This window comes from Phascolarctos cinereus, unplaced genomic scaffold (genome assembly GCF_003287225.1).
Source record: "Phascolarctos cinereus isolate Bilbo 61053 unplaced genomic scaffold, phaCin_HiC Scaffold_726;HRSCAF=1367, whole genome shotgun sequence".
NCBI classification, from domain to species: Eukaryota; Metazoa; Chordata; class Mammalia; order Diprotodontia; family Phascolarctidae; genus Phascolarctos; species Phascolarctos cinereus.
Genome location: NW_027556098.1, coordinates 420,601,927 through 420,616,281, shown reverse-complemented (window position 1 = coordinate 420,616,281; position 14,355 = coordinate 420,601,927).

Below are 14,355 nucleotides of genomic sequence, written 5' to 3'. Positions count from 1 at the left end.
CTCCTCCTTGCTCCGCTTCCCGGCCCACGCCGGAGGATGCGCGGGCCAATCCACGTAGGCATCCCGATGAGGTCACCATTACTGAGCAGGCTTGCTCGCTCTGTGAGTAGGGAGGACTAGTTTGATGGGGGGGAGAGGCGTTCCAGCTGGACCCCAGCCCTCGCCCTCGCCCGCTAGCCACCTCCCTCTCCAAGGGTCCGCGACTGAAAAAGAGACGGAGAAAGACAGCCTGAGACAGAAAAGACCTCAGAGATAGCTAAGGACTGAGAGACACATAGAGGAAGAGGAAGACCGAGACACAGAGACAGAAGAGGAAGACAGGGACCCAGAGACACAAGGGGTTAGAGACATTTGTCGGGGGAGGGAAAAGAGAGAGAGAGAATACACACAGAGGGGAGGGGGCAGAGCCCACCCCCACCACACAGGCCTGCAGTCTGCCTAGAGCCTGTCTGGGCCACGTTGGGGAGGAGAAACAGGGCTGGGGTTCTGGGGAAGGCCACGTCCTGGGATGCTTTGGCTAGTCCTGATGCCATGAGGGTTTTAAAGAGACGAACGTCCTCCCGTAACAAGGAGAGAAGTTGAGGCGCAGAACAGCGCAGCGTTTCCAGCTAAAAGAAGCGAAGCTCAAACTGGGGCCTGAATTGTCCCCCAGAAGCCAGGATGCTTGTCTAGTTTGGGTCTCCTCTGTGTGGTGACTCCCCTGTGCCCCTCTGAATGCCATCACACACACACACACACACACACACACACACACACACACACACCGACTCTAAGGCTCTCCCTCCCTTGAGTGCTCTTGAAATGTAACTGGCTTGGACCCACTTAGAGACATCCTAGCGTTCTGATTTTCTGAGTAACCTGTCATCTGTCCTTTCTCCTCCCAGGGTCTGGAGCCACTGTGGCCACCACTCTCAATGCTCTGCTGTGCCTCAGTGAATACTGGGCAGGGGGAAATTGGCAGCGTACTACTGGGGACTTTCAATGCTGGAATGGACTTAGAGACCACCAAGTTCGGCCGGCTATGCCGGCTCCCCCTTTACTGAGCCCAATGAGGGGAAATGACGTCCCAGGACATATCCTGGCCTTGAACCCTGGTCCCCTGGTCCCTAGCCAGCCGGCTCAGACCAAGCCCCAGGCCAGGCCTCTGGGCCCTCTCTGTGTTTGGTGGGAAGGACACAAGGACCCATGTCTCAGTCAGGGCTATGTCGAGGAGTGAGGACAGGGGAAGCTGGCCTGGACTGAGGAGGGTGACCCCAGAGAGCCACTGAGGCAACAGCTCAGAGGAATAGTGGGGAGCTGGGACTTCAGGCTCTGAGTCTCTTCCAAAACCAGTCCCCAGACTGACCCCCTGGGCTGAGCCAGGCTCTCCGGTCCTCAAGGGGCATGTGAACCTTCAGGGTCCAGGACATCCTGAGGTCAATGGGGACAGCAGCAGAAAGTAGGATATGTCAGGGGCTTGGGGATGGGCTGTTCTCCTACTCGCTGCAGCAGAAAACATTGGGGGTTCCTATGTCTCTGCCAGAGTTAATGATTTCCTTGGTTAGAGGTCAGGGATGTCCCAGAGCTATTGCTGTCCACTGAGGCGCTGGGCTCCATACCCCCCAGCAGGCCAGGCCTCAGGTGCCACAGCGCTCTCAGATGTACTCCTCCTCCTACCCTCCTCCCCACCTCTGCCTCTCCCCTCTCTTCCCTGCTTTATCAGGGAGTCAGATCTAATCTGAAGCAGAAGAGGAGCCAGCAATCCCGGTCCTGACCCTGGGACACAGGGGTCTCAGCCTGGGTTCTCTGAGGGGTTGGAGGGAGGGTGAGGGTAACTGCCTGTCTGACCTTCTCTGTGAAACCAGGAGAGGGAGGACAGGATGGAACACACACACACACACACACACACACACGGGACCAGAGCCCAAGTTTGGGAGGAGACTCCTTCTGTTCTCCAGGTCTACGGTATGATAGGGCTTCCCTTTCAGTCATGCTCAACCCCAGGTGGCCTCTGGGCAGAGCATGACTCCCTCAGAGGAAAGGTTTGATGGCCAGGTCTTGAAATGGACAGATGCCTGAACCTAGAGTGAGGAAGACCTAAGTTCAAATCTAGCCTCAGACACTTACTAGCTGTGAGACCCTGGACAAGTCACTTAACTCTTGTCTGCCTCAGTTTCCTCATCTATAAAATGAGGATAATAGTAGCACCTGACAAGCTGACTGTGAGGATAAAATCTGATATTTGTAAAGCACGTAACACAGTGCCTGGCCCATAGTAGGCCTTATAGAAAAGCTAGCTATTATTTTTATTGCTGTGGCACAAGGAAGGGGTGAGTTTACATCCCAAATCTCAGGCCACTTGCCCATCCTGGCTGTGAGGCGGCACAGGGAGGCGTTTACAGACAGAACATTTTTTACCAGCTTCATTCCTTTCTCTCATGGTCTACCATCTGGAACTCAGGCTCCTAGGGGAGAGTGAGAGGGCCACAGCTTTGCAATATCCCCCATCCCTCCCCACCTTATCCAGTCTGGCTACTCAGTGCCCTTCCTAAGGGGAGCCCAGAGCCCACTTGGCCCGCAAATGCTCTGAGGCTGACAGGAAGTCTCTAAGCCCAAGGAAGGTCAATGAGGGCCCCAGGATGGACCCTGAAGGGCCTCCCCTGCCCTCCCACCCTGGGCTTCTACCCCTGGTCCCCCTAGATGTAAACAATCTATCTTCTGGGCCCAACTGGAGGAAGAGGTGGCCCTGGTCCCTAGCAGGATTCTGCCTCCCAGCTCCTGGGAAGCCTTGAGAGCTAGCTACCAGGGCAGAGGCTCTACTGTGGGAGTGGGACATTCCCACCCAAGGGGGTTAGTGAGGGGAGGTGATAGGGAGAGGTTGAGGAAAGTAAGTCAAAGGCTTGGGAAGCATGGAAGACCAGGGAGGTGACACCCCTTCCCCCTCCCCTCCGAGCCTGCCAAGAGGGATCCCCCCTTAACAACCCGCACACTGTTCCCTGGGACTCTGACCTAACTAGACTGTTCTTGGAACCCATCTTCCCTCCTCTCGTTATACCCCAGGTGAAAAAAGAGAACCCTACATAAGACTTAGACTCCTCAACCCAATGAGTGAGGGTAACTACAGAATGTGAGTTGTCATGTTTGTCTGACATCCTTGCCTGCTTGGGCCTAGTCCAAATGGGGAGAGAGACACAAGAGAGTGGACAGACAGAAAGACTGGGAGACAGGGGAAGGGGGTTGCAGCTGCCAGAGGCTTGGGGAGGTCTCTAGAGAAAGGAAGAACAGAGCTGGGGGGGGGATGGGAGAGACAACTCCAGCCCCTCAGCTTTCTTAGCTCTTGATTCACTGGTGACCCTGTGGGACTACACCATGTCGTCAACACAGCCAGGCTAGCTGGCCTGAGCCCCAGGGTGTCTGCATGTTTCCTAGTCCCTGCCTCCCCCAGGCCTAAGCTAGGGGGATTGTCTCCCCTGTTCTCATCTTAGCTTCCATAAGGTGAAGATACCTGAGTGACCCTCCCCAAGGAATATCTCTCCTTGCCCCTAACTCTACTTCTGACCTAGGTTAGTGACTCAAGGCTGTGTCTCCAAGCAAAAACTCAAATCTTGGGCAGCTGTGTGGCATAGTGGATGGAGCCCCAGTCTTGGAGTCAGGAGGACCTGAGTTCAAATCTGACCTGTGGGCAAGTCACTTAATCTGGTTTGCCTTAGTTTCCTCATCTGTAAAATGAACTGGAGAAGGAAATAGCAAACCAGTCCAGTATCTTCACTAAGAAAACCCCAAATGGGTCATGAAGAGTTGGACACAACTGAACAACACAATATGGTGGGCACCTGGCTAAGCATTTTCATAGATAACTTCTCACAACAACCCTGGGAAGCACAGTGCTATGATGATCTCAGCTCAGCTACAGCTGAGGAAACTGAGGCAGACAGACATTAAGTGACTTGGCCATAATGCAACAGCTGGTAGATACCTGAAGGCAAATCTGAACTCAGATCTTCCTGACTCCAAACCTGCACTCTGGGCCACCCACCAAACCCACTATCTCTGCTTCAGTAGCTCCAGCCAGGCTGGGGATGTTTCCCCAGGGTCCCCTTGTAAGTCAGAAGTGGGTCCTTGCCAGGGGCAGCATGCCCTGGGGTGTGGGAGGGGTATGTCTGGGCCTCTGGAAACCCAGGGTCCTACCCTGTCATCTGTTCCCCTTAGCAGCCCATGCCCTTGTGGAGGGCCTCCATTAAGAGCCAGGGAATGTCATCCTCCCCTCCACCCAGCCCACCTGCAGGAATTCCAGAAGAAGTCACTCCAGGAGGCTGCACTAAGTTTTAGTGAGTAACACCCAGTGATTTCTTTCGTGAGGTGTGAACACTTCTACAAGTCAAGAAAGGAAAAAGGTGATCCTCTGAGCAAACAAATTAGCCCCATCCCTGAGGGCTTTAAAACGGTCTGGTAGCTCCAAAGGAATTTGCAGCTGTTTGTACAGGAAATGCCTACGGGAATGAGAAGAGAATTTCACAGTCTCCTCCTGCCTTCTCCCAGTCTCACAGCTTTGAAGGGCAGCTGGGGGCGCCATAGTGCATAGAGCGCCAGGCCTGAAATCAGAAAGACTCATCTTCCCCAGTTCAAATCTGGCCTCAGACACTTACTAGCTGTGTGACCCTGGGCAAGTCACTTCACCCTGTTTGCCTCAGTTTTCTCATCTGTAAAATTGTCTGGAGAAAGAAATGGCAAACCACTCCAGCATCTTTGCCAAGAAAAAGTTAGACATAAAGTGTCAGACATGACTGAACAACAAGGCACACATCCCTCAGAAAACAGGCACATAACCTCAGAAGATACAAATTACACGTGAAGGAAAGGTATTTACGCATTTATTAAATGGATGCCTAGGTGGGTTTTTTCTGAGTTTTTTTTTATATACTACTTTGTTCTTTTTAAAACCATTCTTTTTTAAATAAATAGTATTTTTTCCAATTACATGTAAAGATAGTTTTCAAAATTCATTTTTTATAAGATTTGGAGTTCCAAATTTTTTTCCCTCCACAAGACAGCAGGCAATCTGATATAGGTTATTCATGTACAATCATGTTAAACATATCTCCACATTAGTCATGCTGTGAAAGAAGAATCAAAACAAAAGGGGAAAACCGTGAGAAAGAAAAAAGAAAAAAAAGTGAAAATAGTATGCTGCAATCTGCATTCAGACTCCATAGTTCTCTCTCTGGATGTGGATAGCATTTTCCATAATGAGTCTTTTGGAATTGTCTTGGATCATGGTATTGCTGAGAAGAGCGAAGTCTATCAAAGTCAGTCATTGCACAATGTTGCTGTTACTGTCTATAATGTTCTACTGGCTCTGCTCACTTTACTCTGCATCAGTTCATGTAAGTGTTTCCAGGTTTTTCTGAACTCTGCCTGCTCCTCATTTCTTATAGCATGATAGTATCCCATTACATTCATATACCACAACTTACTCAGCCATTCCCCAATGGATGGGCATCCTCTCAATTTCCAACTCTTGGCCACCACAAAAAGAGCTGCTATAAATATTTTTGTACATGTAGGTCTTTTTCCCTTTTTTATGATCTCTTTGGGATATAGACCTAGAAGTGGTATTGCTGGGTCAAAGGGTATGAAATTTTTATAGCCCTCTGGGCAAAGTTCCAAATTGTTTTCCAGAATGCTTGGATCAGTTCACAACTCCACCAACAATGTATTAGTGTCCCAATTTTCCCACATCTCCACCATTTACCGTTTTCCTTTTCTGTCATATTAGCCAATCTGACAGATGTGAGGTGATAGCTCAGAGTTGTTTGAATTTACTGATCAATAGTGATTTAGAGCATTTTTTCACATGACTACAAATAGCTTTAATTCCTTCATCAGCAAACTGCCCATTCATATCTTTTTACCATGTATCAACTAGGGAATGATTTGTATTCTTATAAATTTGACTTATTTCTCTCTGTATTTGAGAAATAAGGCCTTTATCAGAAATACTGACTATAAAAATGGTTTCCCAGCTTTCTGCTTTCCTTCTAATCTTGGTTGCAATGGTTTTGTTTATACAAAAACTTTTACATTTAATGTAATAAAAGTTATACATTTTGCATTTCATAGTGTTCTGTATCTCTTGTTTGGTCATGAATTCTTCCCTTCTCTGTAGATCTGGCAGGTAACCTATTCCTTGCTCTTCTAATTTGCTGATGGTATCACCTTTTATGTCTAAATCACATACCTATTTCGACCTTATGTTGGTGTATGCCTACTTTTTGCCATACTATTTTCCAGTTTTCTCTAATAGTGAGGTCTTTTCCCAAAAGCTGGGGTCTTTGGGTTTATCAAATAGTAGATTACTATAGTCATTGACTACTGTGTCTCATGTACCTAACCTATTCCACTGATCCGCCACTGTATTTCTTAGAAACTACCAAATGGTTTTGCCAATTTCTGCTTTATAATACAGGTTTATATCAGGTTGGGCTAGACCACCTTCCTTTGCATTTTTTCCCCATTAATTCCCATGATATTTTTGACCTTTTCATCTTCCAGATGAATTTTGTTATTATTTTTTCGAGCTCTATAAAAATAATTTTTGGTAGCTTGATTGGTGTGGCACTGAATATGTACGTTAATTTAGGTAGAATTGTCATTTTTATTATATTAGCTCAGCCTACCCATGAGCAATTGATATTTTTCCAATTGTTTAGATCTGACTTTATTTGTGTGAAAAGTAAGAGCTATTCTTTTTATATAGGATGGCTCTCCAGGAAGGGACATGGGGAAATTTAGGCAGTATAAGAACTGAAGACATCAATAAAATTATTTTTGAAATTTGATTGACAGATCCCTGGCCAGAGTTCACTCAAACAAGGTAGGTCAGCATGCTGCTGTCAGATGTCTAGCAAATCTAATCAAAAGGACACTCGGGGGTGGGGCACACCGGAGGAGAGAGAACACCTGAGGACACACATCCTAAGACAAAGCCCAAGAAAGGAAGGAGTTAGCAGCCAAGCCGCAGCCTCAAGCGTCTGTACAGGGATGCCTGATGTTCAGACAACAGCCAGAGCTGACCAGAGGCCATAACGCAAAGGGGAAGGGTGGCCCTCCCAAATGGCGCTGAGACTCGGTGAGAGGAAGCCAGTGAGGGCCCATAGCTCGAATGGGTCTGCTTCACTCAAAAGAAACAAACTCTCTAGCTGCGTGACCTTGGGCATGTCACTTCACCTCCGTCTGCCTCGGTATCCTCATCTATAAATTGGGGGTGTTAATAGCGCCTCCCTCCCAGGGTTGTTGTGAGGATCAAACAAGATAATATTTGTCAAGTGCTTTATAAACCTGAAAGTGTTATAACAGTGACGGCTGTGAGCTACAGGGGGGTTTCAATGCTACAGGCTTTGGCTGAAGCTCATTCTCTCTGGCTCTCCCTCCCTCTCTCACTTTCATCTCTTCTCTCTCTCTCTTTCTCTCTCTCTGTCCCTCCCTCCATCTCTCTGTCTCTCTCTCTCTCTGTCTCTCCCTCTCTCTCTCCCTCCCTCTCTCTCTTTCTCTGTCTCTGTCTCTCTCTGCGTCTCTCTCCTCTCTTCTATCCTCTCTCTCCTCTCTTTCTCTTTTTCACCTCTTCTCTCTCTCTCTTTCTCCTCTCTCTCTGTCTCTGTGTCTCTCTCTTCTTCTCTATCCCCTTCTCTCTTCTCTCTCTCTGTCTCTCTCTCTCCCTTTTTCTCTTCTCTCTCCTCTCTCTCTTTCTCCTCTTTCTCTGTCTCTTCTCTTCTCTATCCCCTTCTCTCTCTTCTCTCTCTCTGTCTCTCCTCTTCTCTATCCCTTTCCCTCTTCTCTCTCTTTTTCTCCCTCCCTCTTTCTCTCTGACTCTGTCTCTCTCTGTATCTCTCTCCTCTCTTCCTCTCTCTCCTCTTCTCTCTTCTCTCTCTTTATCCCTTTTTCTCCCCTCTCTCCTCTCTCTCTCTCTTTCTCCTCTCTCTCTGTCTCTGTGTCTCTCTCCTCTTCTCTATCCCCTTCTCTCTTCTCTCTCTCTGTCTCTCTCTCTCCCTTTTTCTCTCTCTCCTCTCTCTCTTTCTCCTCTTTCTCTGTCTCTCCTCTTCTCTATCCCTTTCCCTCTTCTCTCTCTCTTTTTCTCTCTCCCTCTTTCTCTCTGTCTCTGTCTTTCTCTGTGTCTCTCTCCTCTCTTCCTCTCTCTCCTCTTCTCTATCCCCTTCTCTCTTCTCTCTCTCTTTTCTCCCTTCCTCTCTCTTTCTCCTCTTTCTCTGTCTCTGTCTCTCTCTGTGTCTCTCTCCTCTGTCCTCTCTCTCTCTTTTTCTCCCTCCTTCTTTCTCTCTGTCTCTGTCTTTCTCTGTGTCTCTCTCCTCTCTTCCTCTCTCTCCTCTTCTCTATCCCCTTCTCTCTTCTCTCTCTCTTTTCTCCCTCCCTCTTTCTCTCTGTGTCTCTCTCCTCTGTCCTCTTTCTCTCCCTCCCTCCCTCTCTCACTTTCACCTCTCTTCTCCGCCCTCTCTCTCTCTCTCTTTCTCTCCCTCCCTCCCTCTCTCACTTTCACCTCTCTCCTCTGTCCTCTCTCTCTCTCTCTCTTTCTATCCCTCCCTCCCTCTCTCACTTTCACCTCTCTCCTCTGTCCTCTCTCTCTCTCTCTTTCTCTCCCTCCCTCCCTCTCTCTCTCTCTCTCTCTCTCTCTCTCTCTCTCTCTCTCTCTCTCTCTCTCTCTCTCTCTCTCTCTCTCTCTCTCTTTCTCTCCCTCCCTCCCTCTCTCACTTTCACCTCTCTTCTCCGCCCTCTCTCTCTCTCCCAAAAGCAGAGAAGCTAACAACTTCTTGATTTACCTCAGTGATTATTTCATGCAGAGGGAGGATCCAACCAGGGGACAATGGCTGCCTTTTCTCTGGCTGTTTGCCGTGCCTGGAATGCCCTCACTGCTCATCTCCACCTCCTGGCCCATCCCCTGCCTACCCTTCAATTGCCAAATAAAACCCCAACTTCTGTAAGAGACATTCCCAAGCCTTTTCATGCTGGTACCTGCCCTCTGAGACTGCTCTCAGTGTGGCTTGTCTAGATCTTGTCTAGATCATAGTTGTTGGCATGGTTGTGTCCCCCATTAGACTGGGAGCTCCTCACGGGCAGGGACAGTCTTTCGCCTTTCTTTGTATCCCTGCCACCTAGCACTGTGTCTGGCACCTAGCAGGTGCTTAACAAATGCTTGTTGGCTGACTATTAAAAACATCTACTTTGCAATAATTCACTCATTTTAAGCCTAGGAAATGATGCCAGGGCCCCTAAAGTCAACTAGATTCCTTTCTTTTTGGATTTATGGAGGATTTTTCAGATAAAAGGTTCTTAATTCAGTCACAATTACTTTGGGTCCCCAGTTAGAAAAATTCCTAACACCTACCAAGTAACCTCCCCTTTACATCGTCTCACCTAGCCTCTTTGTGGTTGAGGCAAAATTCAGTTTGCTAGAAATGTCTGGGTAAACAAACAACAGATTATATTATAGGGTCTGCTGATAGCTAGACTTCAGAAGGGAAAGTTGAGGAAAGGGCTGAGCTTTTCTTGGGACTTTTCTCCTGCTGGGCCTACCTTTGAGGTGGGTCCCCATAGAGCTGATGACTCCCTGAGATCACCTCGTTTTGCCACAGCTCCCCTTTCTCCTTGAAAGTGAGACAGAAAGGCCGGCATGGCCTCAACCTTCCAAACTCCATACCCTCAGAATATCTCCCCTTGGGAAGTGGCTTCTTCCTTTGGACAAATGGCTCAGGGCATGTCCCAGTCTCTCTCTCAGCGGCTTTGGTTGGTTCAATGAGGTGTATAGGCCTTATTCACACTCAGTTCTGAGTGAGTCAACCAAAAAGTATTTTTTGCCTGGTTCCACTGTCAGAGCTGAAATGCGGTCATAATAACCTCCCCTGCACACTGTTCTGCATCTGATTCTCACTGAGAAGAATTGGTTGCTAGGGTAAAAATGATGGGAAATCTGAGGGGAAGTGGCCACTCTATCTTAGAGTTTGTGACAGAAGAGAGGAAGTCCAGGCATGATCTGACTCGTACCTTCCATTTAGGGAAAATAGATTTCAAAGAGTTAAGATAAAAAATTGTTGTTTCTCGTTCAGTCTTGTCCGACTCTTTGTGATCCCATTCAGGCTGTTCTTGGCAGAGACACTGGAGGGGTTTGCCATTTCTTTCTCCAGCTCATTTCATAGATGAGGAAATTGAAGCAAACAGTATTAAGTGACTTGCCCAGGGTCATACAGCTAGTAAGTGTTTGAGGCCGGATTTGATGAGTATTCATCAAATAATGAGTCTTCCTGACTTCGGGTGCAGTGCTGTATCCACTGCACCACCAACTGCGCCCCACCACCCACCACCCACCACCCAAAAAGAAAGGTAGGATCCCACAGACTAAAATGCTTCAAGGGAAGCCAGCCCAGGAGGTATGAGATGATGAGGAATGAAATTCTGCAGGTACAAAGGGAAACAATTCCACTGAAGAGGAAACATGGGATTTGTCTGAAGAGACCAATTGATACACAGAGAACTCACCAAAGAAACAGATTTTTAAAGAAGAACCATCCAGAAGAAGGAAACAAAGCCAGGTGATAGAGGGTGAATGGGAAGATAAGAAGGTGGAACGGCCTTGTTAAAACAATGCCAGGAATGCCAAAGCTCAGAAGGAGCCAAGACTGGCCTAGGGAGTGAAGAACTGAGCAGAAGCACAGGATTTCATTTTCTTAGCCATATTTGGAGGAAGAGAAGGATCAGAGAAGGGAGAGGACCTTTGTTTGGGTGGAGGGGAGGCAGGATGATCACAACGGACAACAGAGATGCCGGGAGACCCATTTTTCATTTTGTTTCCATTTTCTCGACCAAGGACGATGACTGGCCTTCTGACTAGAAATAGCTGAACAACTCACAGAAAGTTAATAGCCAGATAAATTTAGGAGACAGCGAGAGAGCCCCTCACTGCCCTGGATGAACTCTAATCATCAAGAAATGGCAGCTGACTGCAGAGCCCCTGTCAGTGGTATTGGAAAGATCATGGAAGATGGGAGAGGAACCCATGGGAGACTGGAGAGGGACAAGTGGAGCAGTTTTCAGCAAAGGAAAGAGAGCAGTGTCTACCAGCTCTAGGTCAGTGGAAAGGTTAGCCTTGGCAAAGAAAAGAATCAGAGGGAGAGAGAGAGAGAGAGAGAGAGAGAGAGAGAGAGAGAGAGAGAGAGAGAGAGAGCGAAGGGGAGGAGTTATAGTGATCCTGGAGATAAGTGATTGAGTGGGAGTGGGAGGATGGTCAGATATGATGTTTAGGAAGATTACTTTGACAGGCAACTGCACGATGGGCTAGAGTGAGGAGACACTTGAAGCAGGCAGACCTACCAGCAAGTTAATGCAGTAATTAAGGTGTGAGGTGATGAGGGCCTGCACCAGAGAGGTGGCAGGGGGGCATATACAAGAAATATTGTAAAGGTAGAATTCACAGAACTTGTCAACAGATTGGATAGGGTGGGGGGAGAGGTAGAGAGACAGAGGAGTCAAGGATGACCCTGGGGTTGTGGGTCCAAGTAACTGGGAAGATGGTGAAACCCTTGAAACAGTAATAGGGAAGGAAGTTAGAAAGAGGAAGGAGTTAGAAGGAAAGAGAAAGAATTTAACCTTTGGCATGTTTGATGATGATAGAACAACCGTCTTGAGATGGTCAGTAAAGAGAGGAAGATAAGAGACTGGGGGTCAACAGAGAGTTTAGGGCAGGAAAAGTTGATTTGAGAATCATCAGCATAGAGATGGTCATTGAATCCATGACAACTGATGAGATCCCCAAGAGAAGTAGTTTAGAGGTGAAAAGATAGATCCTTGGGGGACATCCACCCATCAATAAAGACTTAAATCAAATCTTGCCTCTGAAACACATTCACTATATCACCTTGGGCAAGTCACTTAAATCCTCAGCACATCAGTCTACTCTCCAAGAGCGTAAGTTGTGGAATGTAGAGTCTAGGTACTGATTTGCACTGGTAGAAGGAGCTTCCTCACGTGGGAATTCCCTATACCAACAAAATCACACCTATTGATACAATTATGGAATTTTAAATATGACTTAAGCGGTTGATTATGTTTATAGTTTTCCCAGTATTGAATAATCGTGCATTTCTGGCACAAATCCAACCTGGTCAAAGTGTATAATCTAAGAAAGTTGCTATAGCCTCTTGGTTCATGTTGTTTTCAATATTTGTAGTGATAAGGACTATAGATTTCTTTTTCTATTTTATCTCTTTATAGTTTAGGTATCAGGCTCAAAGTGGTCTTCTAGGAAGATTTTAATAGAATTCCTTCTGTGGTAGGTGAAATAGCTGCCATGTAAGGTAGGCCAATTTTATTTTTAAAATATATTGAAGCCATTCTCCAATAGATTATGAACAGAAAGTTTTCAAAGGAGGATATCTGAGCTACTTATAGATAAGAGAAAATGCTCTAAATCATGACTAACTAGAGAAATAAAAATTAAAGCAACTTTGAAATTCCACCTCCAGAGACCAGCAAAGATGGCAAAAGAGGAAAATGGAAGGGCTTCAGGAAAACAGGCACACTAATACATTATTAGTGAAGCTGTACGTTGGAACTCTAATCAAAAAGCTTCCAAGCTATGCATACCCTTTGACTCACTCATACCACTACTAGGTTTATCCTCCAAAGAGAGCAAAGAAGGGCAAAATGGACCTATGTGTACAAAAATGTCTTTTCATGGTGGATAAATATCAGAAACTAAAGAGGTTTTGCTAGGTGGTGCCATAATGCACAGAGTGCAGGAAGACCTGCATTCAAATCAGTCCTCGGACCCTTTATTAGCTGTGAGACTCTGGGCAAGTCACTTAACTGCTGGCTGCCTCATTTTCCTCATCTGTAAAATGGGGATAATAATAGCACCGACTTTGGGTAGGTCAGGACCACATGAGGTAACAATCAGTGCCTCCCCTTCCTTTCCTCTATAGTTGGGCTTCTGACATCATCATTCAACTGAAAATGCTTTCTCTGAGTTCTCAGGAGTTGACAAAGCTAATGCCCTTTTCTCAGTCTTCATCCTTCTTGACTTCTCTGGAGCCTGTGACGCTGTCAATCTCTCTCTTCTCCAGGATAATTTTTCCTCTCTGGTTTTTTTTTTTTTTGGTTTTGTTTTGTTTTTTCTTTTTTGGTGAGGCAATTGGGGTTAAGTGACTTGCCCAGGGGGTCACACAACTAGTAAGTGTCTAGGGTCTGAGGCCGGATTTGAACTCAGCTCCTCCACATGCCTAGGCTAGAGCTGTATGCACTAGACCAGCTAGTTGCCCCTCTCTGTTTTCTTGCCACTGCTCACTGATGGTTTTCCTCCTACCTGTCTGACCCGTCCTTCTCAAGCTCTTCATTCAGATCAGACCCACTCAATGTGGGAATCCCTGGGTCTCGGTCTTCTTCTGTCCTGGGTTTTTTTCTTCCTCTATATTATTTCCCTTGCTGTAGATTCAATTATCATCTCTATGCTGGTGACTTTTAGCTCTATTTGGCCAGCCCTGACTTTTCTCTTGTCTTCTGATCTTATATCTCCCTCCCCACCTGCCCATCACCCAGACTGGAAACCTAGTGTTTGACTGCTCCCCTCCCCCACCCCCACCCCCTGTACCCAACCTGTTGCCCAGGCCTATGCATTTTACCCTTATAACATCTCTCAGGTATGCCCCATTCTCTCTCCTGATGCAGTCCCCACTCTGGTGCAGGCTGCATCATGCCCAGCCTGGACTACAGCCATAGTCTGGGGGAGGGGGAGGGTCTGCCTGCCCACTCCCCACTCCAGGCAGCCTCCATTCAGCTGCCAAAGGGGTCCTCCCAAATAACAGGTCCCCCCCCCATGTCCCTCCCACCCCCACCATAAATTGCAGTAAATCCCGGTGGCTCCTATTACCTCCACGATCCCAGGTAAAGCCTGTTCTTTGACTTACCTGGTCCCTCCCTCCCTTTCTGGTCCTGTTCCCTGCACTGATCCCACCAGCCATGTGATCTTCGTTCCAGAGACACTGGCCTCTTCGCTGGCCCTTGCACAACACTTTCCATCTCCCAATTCGCTTTCATTGCCTTCGCCCACACCTGGACAGTCCTCCCTGTTCATCTCTGTCTCCTGAATTCCTGGCTCCTTCAAGGTCAGGCTAAAATTCCACCTTTCTCTCCTAACTCCTCTTCATCCCAGAGCCTTCTCTCTGTTCCTTATCCCGTGTTTGGCCTCTCAGCAGCTGGTTTGCGCACACTGGCTTACCTGTTGTCTGCCCCATTAGACTGTGAGTTCCCCAAGGGCAGCGACTGTCTTTGTACCCCTGGGCTTAGCATAGTGCCCAGCACACAGTAGGTACTTCATAC